The sequence below is a fragment of the Callorhinus ursinus genome, unplaced genomic scaffold (genome assembly GCF_003265705.2).
Source record: "Callorhinus ursinus isolate GAN/ISIS: 27379988/994484 unplaced genomic scaffold, GSC_fseal_2.0 scaffold9, whole genome shotgun sequence".
Taxonomy (NCBI): domain Eukaryota; kingdom Metazoa; phylum Chordata; class Mammalia; order Carnivora; family Otariidae; genus Callorhinus; species Callorhinus ursinus.
In genome coordinates, this window is record NW_027397071.1 from 23,379,640 (window position 1) to 23,394,711 (window position 15,072).

Below are 15,072 nucleotides of genomic sequence, written 5' to 3' on the forward strand. Positions count from 1 at the left end.
ATCACTCTCACTCTAATTAATACTAAGGGCCTAATGGGGCACCTGGGTGGTGTAGTTGGTCGAGCCTCCAACTCTTGGTTTCTGCTCGGGTCATGAGCTCAGGGTCCTGGGATCAAGCCCCACATGGAGCCGATTTCAGGCTCCGTGCTTAGCATGGAGTCTGTTTGAGGTTCTTTCTTCCTCTGCCCCCTTGCTTGTGCTCTCTCCCTCTCTCCCTCTCTCTCTTAAATAAATATTAAAAAAATACTAAGGGCCTAATGCTCTGTACAAACATGAGTTCAGAAAAATATCAATCCTCGTTGTGATTCTACATCACTTACAGTCTTAATCACAGCACTCAATTGTATTTTTCCTTTGATGCACATTCTTTTATACCATAGTTTAATGACCAGTTTAAACCAACATATTTCTAATATTACCAAGATAAGCACAACAAAGAACTCTTTAACAAGGTACCTTATCAATCACTAAGTGGCCAAAAGTTAAGCTTCTTCAACCACTCAGTTTAACGTTTTTGACAATTATGTTTCCAAGTAAAAATCTTTTTTTCAAGATTTTTTTAAAAAAGATTTTATTTATTTGACAGAGAGAGAGCCAGAGAGGGAACACAAGCAGGGGGAGTGGGAGAGGGAGAAGCAGGTTTCCCACAGAGCAGGGAGCCCGATGCGGGGCTCGATCCCAGGACCCTGGGATCATGACCTGAGCCGAAGGCAGACGCTTAACGACTGAGCCACCCAGGGGCCCCACGAAATTTTTTTTTTTTTTAACTAATCTCTACACCCAATGTGGGACTTGAACTTACAACCCCGAGATCAAGAGTGGCATACTCCACCAACTGAGCCAGCCAGGTGCTCCTCCAAGTAAAAATCTTTTTTATAACGCTCCATGGGGTATGGCTTAGCACTGTCAAGTTCAGTTGCCATAACATCAGAATTCAAGCTGTCATTATTTTAGGAAATGCATATTTTTGTTCTCTTTTCAATTCCTGCAAATTATTTTGACTTTATTAGTCACATCTTCCAAATGTTCCTTTACTTAAATTTTCTAATGCATGATTTACATTTATTAGATTAATTTTAGGCAGGTCAATGTGAAACATTTCTCTGGTTATTTTAATAGTTCCTTCATCTTCTGTTGAGCTCAAATAATACCCCTTTCCTTCTATTGTCACATTCATTACCTGTTCTAGTTTTACACATCCCATCATGCTGCGTTCCTTATTTTTCCCTTGACTCCAGTAGGTTAGGGTGAGGTTGGCTTAGCGCATGCTCTCACGGTCCAGTTTCCTATATTAACTGGTTGAGCAGGCAACAAGGGCATAGTCATATGGGCAACTATAGGCATAGCCAAAAGTCTAGCAGTAATAAAGGTATTTGGTTCAATTCCACCAACATATCCTTAGGAACATGTTTTCCTTCTATCATAAGGCTTTCTGTTGCCTGTAGGCTTCACTCTGAGTTTTAATATTGGGGAACTACGCAAGTGTGGTAACCCAATGTCATGCTCCTCCTGGAAATGCCAATATTCTAATTTCACATTGGCTCAAAGAAGCACAGCCATTAGGATGCGTGGCACTCACTTGACTTACGGTTGGGCTATTTGTTATCTCAGGCAACCAGTATTGTCTCGAGAATATCATTTTTTTATTTTTTTAAGATTTATTTGAGAGAGAGAAAGCACAAGTAGGGGCAGAGGGGCAGAGGGAGAAGCAGGCTCCCTGCTAAGCAGGGAGCCTGATGTAGGGTTCGATCCCAGGACCCTGAGATCATGACCTGAGCCGAAGGCAGACGCTTAACCAACTGAGCCACCCAGGTGCCCTGAGAGTATCACTGTCCTAAGAGTATTCCACACATCAGTCCATCTTAACGGCAACAACTGACAATCTACAGGCAAAGAAATATCTTTTATGTCTTTTCTTAGTATTGTGTTATTTTTAGCATTTCCTTCAACTTAATATCAAATTTTCATTGCTCTATTTACATCCTTATGAAATTAATTGATGTTCTGTAATATATTGCTAATTTCATCCATCTGTGTACCCAACCATGACAAAGCTGCCATGGTATATATGTGAAATTGTGATTGTTTGGTTTTAATTCTTTTTTTTTTAATTACATCAATTTGGAATAAGAAAAAGCAACTGCCATTTATTCTCCAATTAAACCTACCAGTCCAACAAGCATCTTCTTTCTTTAGCAAATCTGTTTTTGGCATAAGTTGTAAATTTGGCACAAATGAAGATGGATAAAACTGAGCACAATTAAGGGATCTATATCTGGCTTGAAAATGCTGTATATTAAATGTCAAAGTATAGGCTACTATTTTAGGTTCTAATATGAGCATGAGAGGTTTTATTATCAGAAGATCCTATATTCTTGGGTAGAAATCTTTGGTGTGAGGCAGAAGCCTGATGTATATCACCACAGATACTGATATGTGTGATATGCTGTTTTCTATGTGCCCACTATCCACCTTACAAGGTGTCCCTCTTTTACTGACTGGACATAGGTCTATCGTTAATTTTCTAATAGGTGAACATGGGTTAAACAGTGTAACTTGGAGTGTAGTAAATAATCCTTTTTTTTTTTGCTTATTTATATTAAAAGATATTGTTGCCCATTGTGCATACTCAGCAGCTGCTCTTATACAATGAAATGCTAGCACACAAACTAAATCAGGAATTAAAGTGTGGTCACTTTTAGAGAGCCTGCTGTGTGTCCAATGCCGCACTCAATTCAGTAAGATAAGGGAAAAGTACAAAAGTCAGTACCTGGGTCATCATACGCTCTGGGCTATAATGCCAAGAGCCAGTTGGTACTTCAGGCCAATTTTCATCCTCTAAATCAGTGTCTAATAGGGTTGTTCAGGATCCTCATTGATTCTTATGGAGATTGAAGTGTTTCCGCTGCTTCATCAGCTTCCCTAAGTATTCAGTTTCTCCATTGATTGAAGGTTTCCCTGTGAACAGATCATGCTGATAGCAAAAGATGGCGTCGGGAGGTTCAGCTTGGTGAGGCTGGTGATGCTAAGTTGTAATAAGGTGACGAGGATAATGATCCAATGGAGGAAGTAGAGGATGTCATAGACAGTGGAGTTGTATCTGGACCAAAAGTTGAATGATGGCACAACCATGGCTGGAGCTGTCGGAAGAGTATCCAAAGCTGCAACGAGAGTGCTGTTCAATAGTAAGCAATAGGCAAAATAGTATGGCCAGCTAGTGCCACGCTCCACTGAACCATTTAGTAACACTGATAGGGTTAAAGATGCATACCACATTCATTCCTGCAAAATAAAGATAGTGTCCCATATATTTTTAATTTTTTGTTCTTGCTATTCAAGTTATTGCCATTATTTCCAATATTGTCTCAAGCACCATCACCCTGCAACATGCTAGGGTAAACACTAGGCATCTAGGGTTGACAGAATAAAAGATGTTCTTCAGGCCTGAAATTTCTATAGAGGCATTATGTTATTTTTAAAAATTTTATGTAATAGGTCTTTTCCTTCAGTTACCCAGTAGGTTTCATTAGTAGCAGGTGCAATAATTTTCCCAGTACTATTTATATCATTATGTTTTTTAAATTAATACTTTCCCTTTTAATTTAGATTCTGGGGTGTTGCTAGTGCTAATTCTGATCTCTGTTGGTGCCTGCAATATTAATTCAATAGGAGTTTTTTCCATCCTTTCTATATCTATGGTTTAGAAATCTTGCCACCTCCTAGATTGTTTTAGTCTAAGCTTTCATATATAGTTTGTTATTAAGCAAACTTATTTTTGCTTGAGCAAATCATTATACCTTTCAGTTGAATCAGAGATGATGGAGTTGTAGGGCAGGTGGAAGTTCCACATTATGCCTTGCTCCTTAGCCCATTCTTATACTAGCTTTCCTGTGAAGTGTGTTCCCTAATCTGATAGTATGATGATTGTGATACCAGAGCGAGCAATCCAGATTTCTAACACTCTGATGGTGGATTTTTGATCATTCTTCCTGCACAGATAGGGTGATTCTCTTCCTGACCATGTGTCTATAATGGCATGCATATGGTTATTCTCTAGTATAGGCAAGGAGCCTGTATAATCAGTTTGTGTAATTCGGAAGGGTCTGTCAGGTTTGATCTTATCTGAAGTACTCATCAATGGCCTCCAAGCTTTACACTTACAGCAATTCTCATATATCTTAATTTGAAATTGGAGGTATTTGGCAGGTATCCATATGTTCTTTTTTTCCAACCATGTTCTAGTGCTGTTTGGCAGTGTTTGGTGATGTGACCTATCAATTGGCATATCTGTGTATTCATATTTTATGTTCCACTGTCTTTCTTTATTTAAGGTTATGATTTGAATTGATTTCCTCATTAACCATGAATCATTTTATTTTAAAATAAATTTTAGGCATCTTTGCCTCATTAGTTTTCTTGGTAAGTTTGTCTACCTGGTTATTAAATTTGATTACTTCAGAGTTGTCCTCCTGATGGGCAGAAACCCGTGTGATGAATATGGATATATCAGCTAGCGATATTTTCTGACACATGCCCTTACCTTGTACATTCATATTTCCTACTTTCCAGTCATTTTTCTGCCATGTTCCTGATGAAAGAGCTACTCCATTAGCTGCTGCCCATGAGTCTGAGAAAAGATAGAACTCATTCTGATTTTTCTTAACTGATTGTTCATGGTCAATTTTATGGCTATTGGTTCAGCTTATTGTGCTGCTTCTCCTGAGCCAGATTCTGTCAGGATTAGACCATCATTAATCCTCAAGACCAGTTGGCCAGCATACCCCAGATGGTGTCATAGAGGCTGATCCATCTGTAAGCCATGCATTGTTGAGTGCTGTAAACCGGGGTGGTACCCACTGCCCGACTGCTCAAGTTTGGATGGCTCATTCTTTGGAAGTTCTGTAAAGTTCACTCTTGGCATTGCTGAGATTTCCTTAGTTAATGCAGAGGGTTGACTCTCCATCCATATGTCCTGCTTGGAAATATACCAGTTGCATGTTAGGACTTTTTGGGCAGGAGTAGTTCCCCTCTCTGTTTGTCAGGGGTCTGCTTTACCGACTCCAGAATAGGCTTTTGGATTTTAAGTGTTATTAGTTTGTTTTCTACTAGTGGCTCTATATTTTGTAGGGCCTCAGAGAGTGCCTGAGTGAGCCTTTCAGTTGGTTGGTATCTGTTCTTGACCATGAGAAATTCTTTTTTTTTTTTTTTTAGGGTCCATGCAATAAAATCCTGTGCTTTATTACTCAATTAGAAAGTATCAAGCATACATCATTTTAATATAGAACAAAGAATTCTGATTGAATTAGTTTTGCTTTTAACCTAAATTAGTAAATGTCACAAGAAACCAAGGTATGAGAAAGCATATCAGAATAAATATGCTCCTGGAGGGGAAAATACAGTTTGACCAGGGAATCCATTTGGAGGGGGAAACACACTGTGAGGGGCAAGGGTAGATGGAGGGGGAAACACGCTGTGAGGGGCAAGGGTAGATGGAGGGGGAAACACGCTGTGAGGGGCAAGAGCAGTTGGAGGGGTAAACATCCTTATTGGTTTTTCATCTTCTACTGATTCACAAGTCTCTGCTTTTTCTTTTTTTCTTCATTTTTTTAAAAGATTTTATTTATTTATTTGACAGAGACACAGCGAGAGAGGAAACACAAGCAGGGGAAGTGGGAGAGGGAGAAGCCGGCTTCCCGTGGAGCAGGGAGCCGGATGTGGGGTCGATCCAGGGACCCTGGGATCATGATCTGAGCTGAAGGCAGATGCTTAACAACTGAGCCTCCCCGTGTCCCTCTGCTTTTTCATTAGACTCAGAGGATAGGGCTTCTTCCCCATCCTTCATTTCACAAGTCTTTCTCTCAGATAGAGTGACTCTTTCTCTTCTTTCATTTCACGAGTCTCCCCCTCCTCAAGTGGAGTGACTTTTTTTTTTAAGATTTTATTTATTTATTCATGAGAGACAGAGAGAGAGAGGCAGAGGCAGAGGGAGAAGCAGGCTCCCCGTGGAGCAGGGAGGCCGATGTGGGACTCGATCCCAGGACCCCGGGATCATGCCCTGAGCTGAAGGCAGATGCTTAACCGACTGAGCCACCCAGGCATCCCTGGAGTGACTTCTTCCTTTTTCATTTCAGGAGTCTCTCTCCCCTCAGTTACAATGGTTTCCTCCTCCTCTTTCATTTCACATGTCTCCCTCTCCTCAGGTACAGGGATTTCCTCGTCTTCCTTCAGACCAGTGACCTCCCTCTCCTCGGGTAGGTACTTATTAAATGTTTGATCCTCCATGTTGGTCAGTCCCTGGTGTTGATGGGGAAAGACACTTCAGATGCAGGGCTGAACTAAGTAAGACTCATAGGCCACATCTCCTTGGACTTGACCATGAGAAATTCTTAGTCCGAAATCCAATTGGGTAAAATTTGGCGTCCTGCAGTGGTTTAGTCTACAGTGACCATGTTGCAAACCCTTGTGATTATAGGTACTCTAAATATAGCTTATATTTAGAGTCCTCATTAGCTGGTGATCATGTACTAGAAGTTCTGACAACATTTTTCAAATAAGTAAAGGCTGCCTCTTGAGTCTCTGTCCATCTAAATTCCCTATACTTCCTAGTTACTTTATAAATGTGTTTTAATATATTCCCATATGTGGTATATTTGTTTCCAATATCCATGCATCATCTATCAGTTTCTGAGCTTCTTCTTTTGTGGTAGGAGTTGGTATGTAATCTGTTTGGTTTATGACTTGGTCTGGTATTTTTCTGCCTTCAGAGGACCAAATCATGCCTAAAAATTCTATAGTAGTGTGGGGTCTTTGGACCTTACTTGGGTTGATTGTCTATCCTCTGAGTGTAAAGAATTTAATTAACTCCATTTTTGATGCTAGTTTGTTCTTCCAAGTTATTGCCAGAAATAGAAGTATCATCAAAAAAGGAAATACTGGTTTGTGTGTATGTTGAATTTTCATGAACAACCTGGATGTCTTGTGTTAGAGTGTTGTGGGTTATTACTAGTCTGCTAAGGTATCCTTGTGGTAACCTAGTGAACTTTTGTCTGCCTTCCATGTACATGCAATCATGGTTTGACTTTCCTTATTGACTGGAATAGCAAAGAACATGTCAGATAAGTCTGTCACTGTATAATAAGTTCTGGATCCAGTGGTGATATTGTTTAAGATAGTGCTTGTACCTGGGAGTGCTCCCTCAGTTTTGGGGGAGTGTTTGTTTAAATTCCTATAATCTGTCTTTTTAAGGGCAGATTGGATTATTATATGGTGAAATAGTAGGCACAATACTTAGTTCCTTTAGTAGTTCTTGAATTTTTTCCTTAATTTGAGAATATCCTGTGATATCCATTCCAAGCATGTTTTCTAAATTGAGACTTATGAAACATTTAGCCTTATTTTTATTTATTTTTTTAAAGTAGACTCCATGCCCAGCATGCAGCTGAACATGGGGCTTGAACTCAGACCCTGTGATCAAGACCTGAGTTGAAAATCAAGAGTCAGACGCTTAACTGACTGAGCCACCCATGTACCCCCAAAATGTTTTGTTTTTTATTTATTTAATTTATTTATTGAAACCTTTAGCCTTAGTGAGTGGTCTGTCACCAATCTATGTACTCACATCCCTTGGGTTGATTTTTCTCCAAATCCTTCATTAGTCCCTTTTTATTGTTAAAGTTTTCCAAATTACTAGAATATCCTTGTATCATTGTTACTTGGGACCCTATATCTAAAAACATAGTGGTATATGTATTTTTATATACAAAAGGGTTTCTATTGATATAGTTAGTGTAACATATGGGCAGTTGTCTCTGGCTTGGGCCAAGGGTTTATAATGAAGTTATTATATTACATACGGTGAGTTAGTGGGTCTACAAATGGGTTTGTTTTTGTAGGTCTATTTACTCTAAAAGGTTGTTTATCTCTGTTTCTCTGCCACTATAAGTAGTTTCTGGGTTTTCTTTACCTTTTTCTAAAGATTTTATTTATTTATTTATTTATTTGAGAGAGAGAGAGAGAGTGAGAGAGAGGCCAAAGGAGAGGCATGGAGCCCAATGCAGGGGCTCGATCCCAGGACCCTGAGATCATGACCTGAGCTGAAATCAAGAGTTGGACACCCAACCAACTGAGCGACCCAGGCACCCCTGTTTCTGGGGTTTCTATTTTTATAAATTGCTTTACAGTGTAGTGGTCTAAATAGTTTTTAAGTGGCCAGTAGGGCCTTGAAGGTTTAGGCTTTTATGGTCCATTTTTTTCTTTTTTTTTTTAATTATTATGTTATGTTAATCACCATACATTACATCATTAGTTTTTGATGTAGTGTTCCATGATTCATTGTTTGTGCATAACACCCAGTGCTCCATGCAGAACGTGCCCTCTTTAATACCCATCACCAGGCTAACCCATCCCCCCGCCCCCCTCCCCTCTAGAACCCTCGGTTTGTTTTATGGTCCATTTTGATTGGGTCCATTTACATTAGGTAAAGGCCTGTTCTATCCATATATGTGAGTGTTAAAACTATAGCCTTTATCTTAGTTCCTCAGCTGTTCTTTCTTTTTTTTAAAGATTTTATTTATTTATTTGACAGAGAGAGATCGCGAGAGCAGGAACACAGGCAGAGGGAGTGGGAGAGGGAGAAGGAGGCTCCCCACTGAGCAGGGAGCCCGATGCGGGGCTCGATCCCAGGACACCGGGATCATGACCCCAGCTGAAGGCAGACACTTAACGGCTGAGCCACCCAGGTGCCCCATCCTCAGCTGTTCTTATCAAGTCAATCAGTTCTCCTGTGTTTCTGGCACCTGCAAATAACTGTTAATAATGTTGTTCTGTCCTATGGGGTATAGCTTTAAGAATGAGCTTTTTATTTTATTTAAGTTTTTATGTAAACTCCAGTTAACAGTGTCATATTAGTTTCAGATGTACAATACAGTGATTCAACACTTCCACACAACACCTGGTGCTCATCACAAGTGCCCTCCTTAATCCCTGTCACCTCTTTAATCCGTCCTCCCACCAGCCTCCCCTCTGGTAACCATCAGTTCTCTATAGTTAAGGGTCTGTTTCTTGGTTTGCCTCTCTCTCTCTCTTCTTTTCCCCCTTTGCTCTTTTGTTTTGTTTTTAAATTCCACATGAGTGAAATGTTATAATATTTGTTTTTCTCTAACTTATTTCGCTTAGCATAATACTCTCTAGCTCCATCCAGTTCACTGCAAATGGAAGAAGGACCTTTTTAATTTGTTCTGTCGCTTTTGCATGTAATGAGGAGGGTGTCTATCCCCTATCATAATTCATAGTTAATAGTCCTAATTTCATTATTATATTAGTATCTTCCCCAGATATTTTCCATGGAGATGTCTTAAGGGACATCTTAGGAACAGGTTAGATATAAGCCATCTTAATCTCCAGGTTGCTACTATCCTGTCAAACAAAGATCTTTGTAAATTAGTACTATTTTCTCCAGATGCTCTAAGATGTTGATTAATTTTAGCATCTGTGGTAAAGGTCCAAGTTGTGCAATCTCTATTCCTGTGAGGATCAGGTTAGTCCTACTTTGGACTACTAATAGCCACTGGGTTTTTGTGTCCAAATCAGTCTCTTGGATTTCCATTCTAATTTTTGTCATTTCTTGTCTGGAATAAGCTCTCCCTCCAGTGACTGATTGTAGTTCTGTGTATTTTCATGGCCCTCCCATCTTTTAGTAAGTTAAAGTTACCAGAGCCAAAAGGATTTCAAAAATCCTCCTCCTCAGTGTGTGGATTGTTGTCCTTAAGAGCAAAAGGCTCTGGGTTTCCTCCTACTCTGGAGATCACTTTTTAAAAAAATTTATTTATTTGAGAAAGTGAGAGCATGTGTGGAGGGGCAGAGGGAGGGGGAGAAGTAGACTCGCTGCTGAGCGGGGAGCCTGACAAGGGCTCAATCCCAGGACCCTGGGATCATGACCTGAGTGAAGGCAGACGCTTAACTGACTGAGCCACCCAAGCGCCCCTGGAGATCACTTTTTGTGCTAGTACTTTTCCTTTCTTCCTATCAGCATCTATGTTACTGAATGCACCTAATAAGAGCACTAGAATGTTTTCCTTTGTTGCTCTTTTTTAAAATTTTTTTTTTTAAGTTAAACTCTACCCTCAGTGTGAGGATTGAATTCACGACCCTGAGATCAAGAGTCATAAGCTCCACCGACTGAGTCAGCCAGCTCCCACTTCATTGCTTTTAGGATATAACTTACTGGGTTGAGTGATCAGGCCAACATTTTGAGTTATCTTCGTTTTAAGATTTGTCCAGACTAAGACTTCAGTGGGTCTTCAGGGATCCTAAGAAGTTAACATATAATCCATCCTACCCCTAAACCACTTCTTGAGTAATTTTGGTAGGTTTAGTGACTGAGGCATATTTGCTATTGTCCTGCTGCCTTTCACGACAGTGTTCAAGATATGTTTTATTACAGAGGCGCATTAATGAGGTTCATACATTGTCAGAAGAAGCCTGGTTATTAGAGCTATTTTGGGGGTAACTGGCATCTGCCTAATTCCAAGCCCCAAACCTATACAAATGCAGATATTCCCCGTGAAGGCAAGATCTGAAAGAAACTGGACTGCCTTGCTAGGGTGGGGGTCAGGCAGATGGACCCGGGCCTGTATCCTCCTGGTATTTCCTGGGAGCCTTGACTGCTGGAGGACCCCATCAGGCAGTTAGTCCAGTTGGAGACTGATTATCTCCAGTTTAAAGCTGCAATATTTGGGGGTGATCTCCCTTCATTCTGGAGGGTATGCAGGTGGTTGGGGACCAGCCAGAGCTCTCCAGGCTTGGAAGGCCCCAGGTGCTTAAGGGCAACTGACAGGGGGCATACTGTGCATGCACCGGCTACACAGGTCAAGGAAGGCAGGGGCCTAGAACTGTGCATGTATCAGGAGAGTCCAGGTGTCAAGAATGGATTTTGGGCATCCATGACATCTGCTTAAATCTAAGTTCTAACTACACAAAAGCACATATTCTTCCTGCAGGCAAGCCTGGAGGAATCTAGACTGTTTTGCTAGGTTGGGGCCAGGTGAGATGGCTGGGGTACCCTTCATTAAGTAATTACTGGGAGGCTTGATTACTGGTTTCCAAGAAGAAGGTATTTTTCTACCCCTCAAGTTTTTTCTAGTCTAAAAATTGAATTGACATAAAACAGATTAATAGGTGAAAAAAACCAGTTTTATTACATATGCATGGGGACCCAATAATGAAATTGAGACCCAAAGAATGACCAAAGCTTTTGTACATTTTAGACAAAGAAATACGTATCTGTGAGGAATTAACAGGACAAGTGTGTTCTTGTGTTCAGGCGCTTCAGTTAGTAAGAAATCCTAAACAGGATTTGGGTTGGGGTAATAAATTAGTAAAAATATCAAGGTTTATTTATATAGACTCCTTGGCCCTGAATTCCCTATCTCTAACTATAAGCATGCCTTTCTACCTCTTGGTAGAGGCACAGAGGGTAACTTTCACTGGGACAAAGGAGGGTCAGAGGGTTCTTCAAGCACTGACTATTTCTTTAATAACTTTAATTCAAAATAAGCAGTATGTCAAAGTGGCACATTTTGAGGTGTCTTGCCCCAGGCCCCCAGACTTCCCTCCTTTGAAACTTCCCCAGAAGTTCCAAGGACTGAAAAACTGAGCTGGTAAGTTGTTCCATCTCGTTCAACCAGTCTCTTAGTTCTGAAAATGAGTCAGTTCATTTAAACTCATTTCAGGAGGTGGTGATGCAGGTGTGTTCCCAAAGTTAGGGCTATGGTTCAATATCAATATTAAATAAGAGGCATTTCTATGGTAATAAAGAAAAATAATGGTTAATGATTGGAGCACATTATGTATCAGTTTCAAAGGTAGACAGTTGAGAAGATTTCTAGATGTCAAAATTAAAGCATCTTTAGATGGAGTGAGGGCAGGCAGTGGTAATCTAATAAATTTTCCTGAAGCTTTATAAACTATTGACATGTTTAGTGGCCCACACAGCAACAGACATGAAGATTGTCTATATAAGACCTATTGTAGCTTTAGGAAAAAAAGGGCAGTTTTAGCTTTCAATTTCAAATAAAACAAAGGATGGGGAAAAAATTGGAAATGTTAGTTTGGATATTGTAGCCAGACATTGGAGGAAACTAGAAGAATTCAAGATCTAGTCTAGTTTATAGAAAACAGAACCTCAAAGATAATGAACAGAACAAGAATCTAATATGCAAAAGTATATATTATAGTTTCAACTGAAACATTTTTTCTCTTCTTAGTTACCCCAATTTCTATCAATGATAACCATGGTAAGACTAATTTTAAGTCTAATTTCAATAAACTTGGCTTGATTGTTTACATCAATGCAGCAAGAATAGTGATTTATCACATAGACTCTTTTAAATCTGCTTTGCTGGAACTTTTCATAAACGATCTCAGATTGAACTTTTAACAGCCTTTCAAAGTTAAGAAGCCAAGCCAAATACTTGCCATCAGACTTCACCTGCAAAAGCTATAGATTTGGGTTACTTCCCATCTTTTTGAGGTTCTCAAAATATCATGAGGTTCTTGATCCTGCTAGGAAGTGATTTACTCACCCAGAAAGGAGGCTAGGAACCCTGTAAGCAAGGTATCAAATTGATATTTCCAAGGGGCTTATTGGCTCCATACAGTTAACCTTAGTTCCTAAAAGCTATCTGGTCATATCTGAATCTACGCATGTCTCTCAAATACAATGTTCCAGTCTAAGCCTTGTTATATAACCAGTGTTTCTAGCTGTGTCCTGTCACTAGGAGAACAGATTCTTGTTGAAGTTATACAAATAAATATATTGCCATGAAAATGTAAGAATACTCATTGAGAATTTCCAAATCCTGGAGGGATTAGATAGGGAGGAAAAGATAAATTATTCAGTTCTGCTTATAAAGGTGTAATTTGCCAAATTTCTGTAAGTCATGGCTGAAGAGAAAAGGTTTTTTTATATCAGGAAAACAAAAGATTAAAAACCAGCAGTATTTCAAACAAAAAGTCATACAAATTATAACGATACTCCTCAGTTTATTCAGTCCTACATAATTAATTTTTGTGGATCTTGATCTTTTGTTAGTAGTTTTATGAAGCCATCAGTTTCTCCATTAGAGTTCTGTAAATTCTTACACAGTTGAATGGTATGATCTTTAAGTTATCAGAGACCTGTATTTTAGAGTACTTGCCAGAGTTTTTTCCCTGACTCTCCTTGAAGATGAAGCAGTCTTGCCAAAATATTAGAGTAAAACAATAACTGTGTAAATGACAAAAAGACTTAAAAATATCTATGGTTAACAATCTGATTAGAATTTGTTACAATGCAATTAATAAGGAAATTTGGTTATTTCTGTGACACAGTACTTCAGGATAATTAGAATTATAAGTGATAACATGGCAAGACACATCAGATTTTTAAGAGTTTCATGTAATTTCTAGAACACTTATATTTTAATAACATATATCTCCCCAAATATAATCTAAGAAGGTTTAGCATCACTTTTTTGACAACGCTTCCCATGTAACTTAACATACCAAATAAACCTAATTAATTTATTATCTCTTTTATGAGAACAAATCCTTTTAAATATTCCAAAGATCTGCTGAAAATTTCAGTTAGTTTGTGGTCAAAAGACTTCATTTCAGGGGCGCCCGGGTGGCTCAGTTGTTAAGCGTCTGCCTTTGGCTCGGGTCATGATCCTGGAGTCTGGGGATCAAGCCCTGTGTTGGGCTCCCTGCTCTGCGGGTAGCCCGTTTCTCCCTTCACCCCTGCTCCTACTCTCTCTCTCTCTTTCTCTCACTCTCCCTCAAATAAATCTTTAAAAAAAAAAAAAGACTTCATTTCAGAATGTGATTTGGGGAAGTTTGCTGAAAAATGTAAAAAGACTTGGATATTTGATTAAATAGGATCACAGGTCATTATGAAACAATACTTGGTTATCCATTTAACCAAAGTGGCAATTAAAGACTTCACAGGCAAATACAAACACTTGTAAAAAGGCCTTAGCTCTTCTAATATTGAATAGGGGTATCTAAAGTAATCAAAGACCTGATAAAGACAAAATGTATGGGGAGCCTGGCTGGCTCAGTCAGTGGAGCAGGCAACTCTTTATCTTGGGGTTGTGAGTTTGAGCCTCACACTGGGTGTAGAGATCGCTTAAAAATAAAATCTTAAGGGTGCCTGGGTGGCTCAGTTGGTTAAGCGACTGCCTTCGGCTCAGGTCATGATCCTGGAGTCCCGGGATCAAGTCCCACATCGGGCTCCCTGCTCAGCAGGGAGTCTGCTTCTCCCTCTGACCCATCCTCCCTCTGTGCTCTCTCTCATTCTCTCTCAAATAAATAAATAAAATCTAAAAAAATAAGTAAAATCTTAAAAAAAGACAAAATGTAGAATCTTTGTTTTTCTAGATAGATTACATTAAAGGTAGAGAAAAACATTTTTTTTTTATTAAAACATGATCAAAGAAAACTTTTAACAGAAAAGACAAGTTTTAATTTTGTACCAGCTTACTTTGATATTAAAACTCATTTTTAATAAGTTTATTTTAATTTTAGCCAGCTTAACCATACATTAAAATTTCTTTTTAAAAATTTTTTTAAGATTTTATTTATTTATTAGAGAAAGAGAACACAAGCCGGGGGAGCAGAAGGCAGAGGGAGAAGGAGAAGCGGGCTCCCCATGGAGGAGGGAGCCCAATGCAGGCTCGATCTCAGGATGTGGGGCTCAATCCCAGGACCCTGGGATCATGACCTGAGCTGAAGGCAGATGCTTTAACTGACTGAGCTACCCAGGAACCCCTAAAATTCCTTTTTAAAAATTCCTTTTTAAAAATTCCTTTTAAAAAAAATTCCTTTTTCACAAAACTTTTACAACTTTCTTTTCTTTCTTTCTTTCTTTCTCTTTCTTTCTTTCTTTCTTTCTTTCTTTCTTTCTTTCTTTTTCTTTCTTTCTTTCTTTCTTTCTTTCTTTCTTTCTTTTCTTTCTTTCTTTCTTTCTTTCTTTCTCTCTCTCTCTCTCTCTTTCTTTCTTTTTCTTTCTTTCTTTCTTTCTTTTCTTTCTTTCTT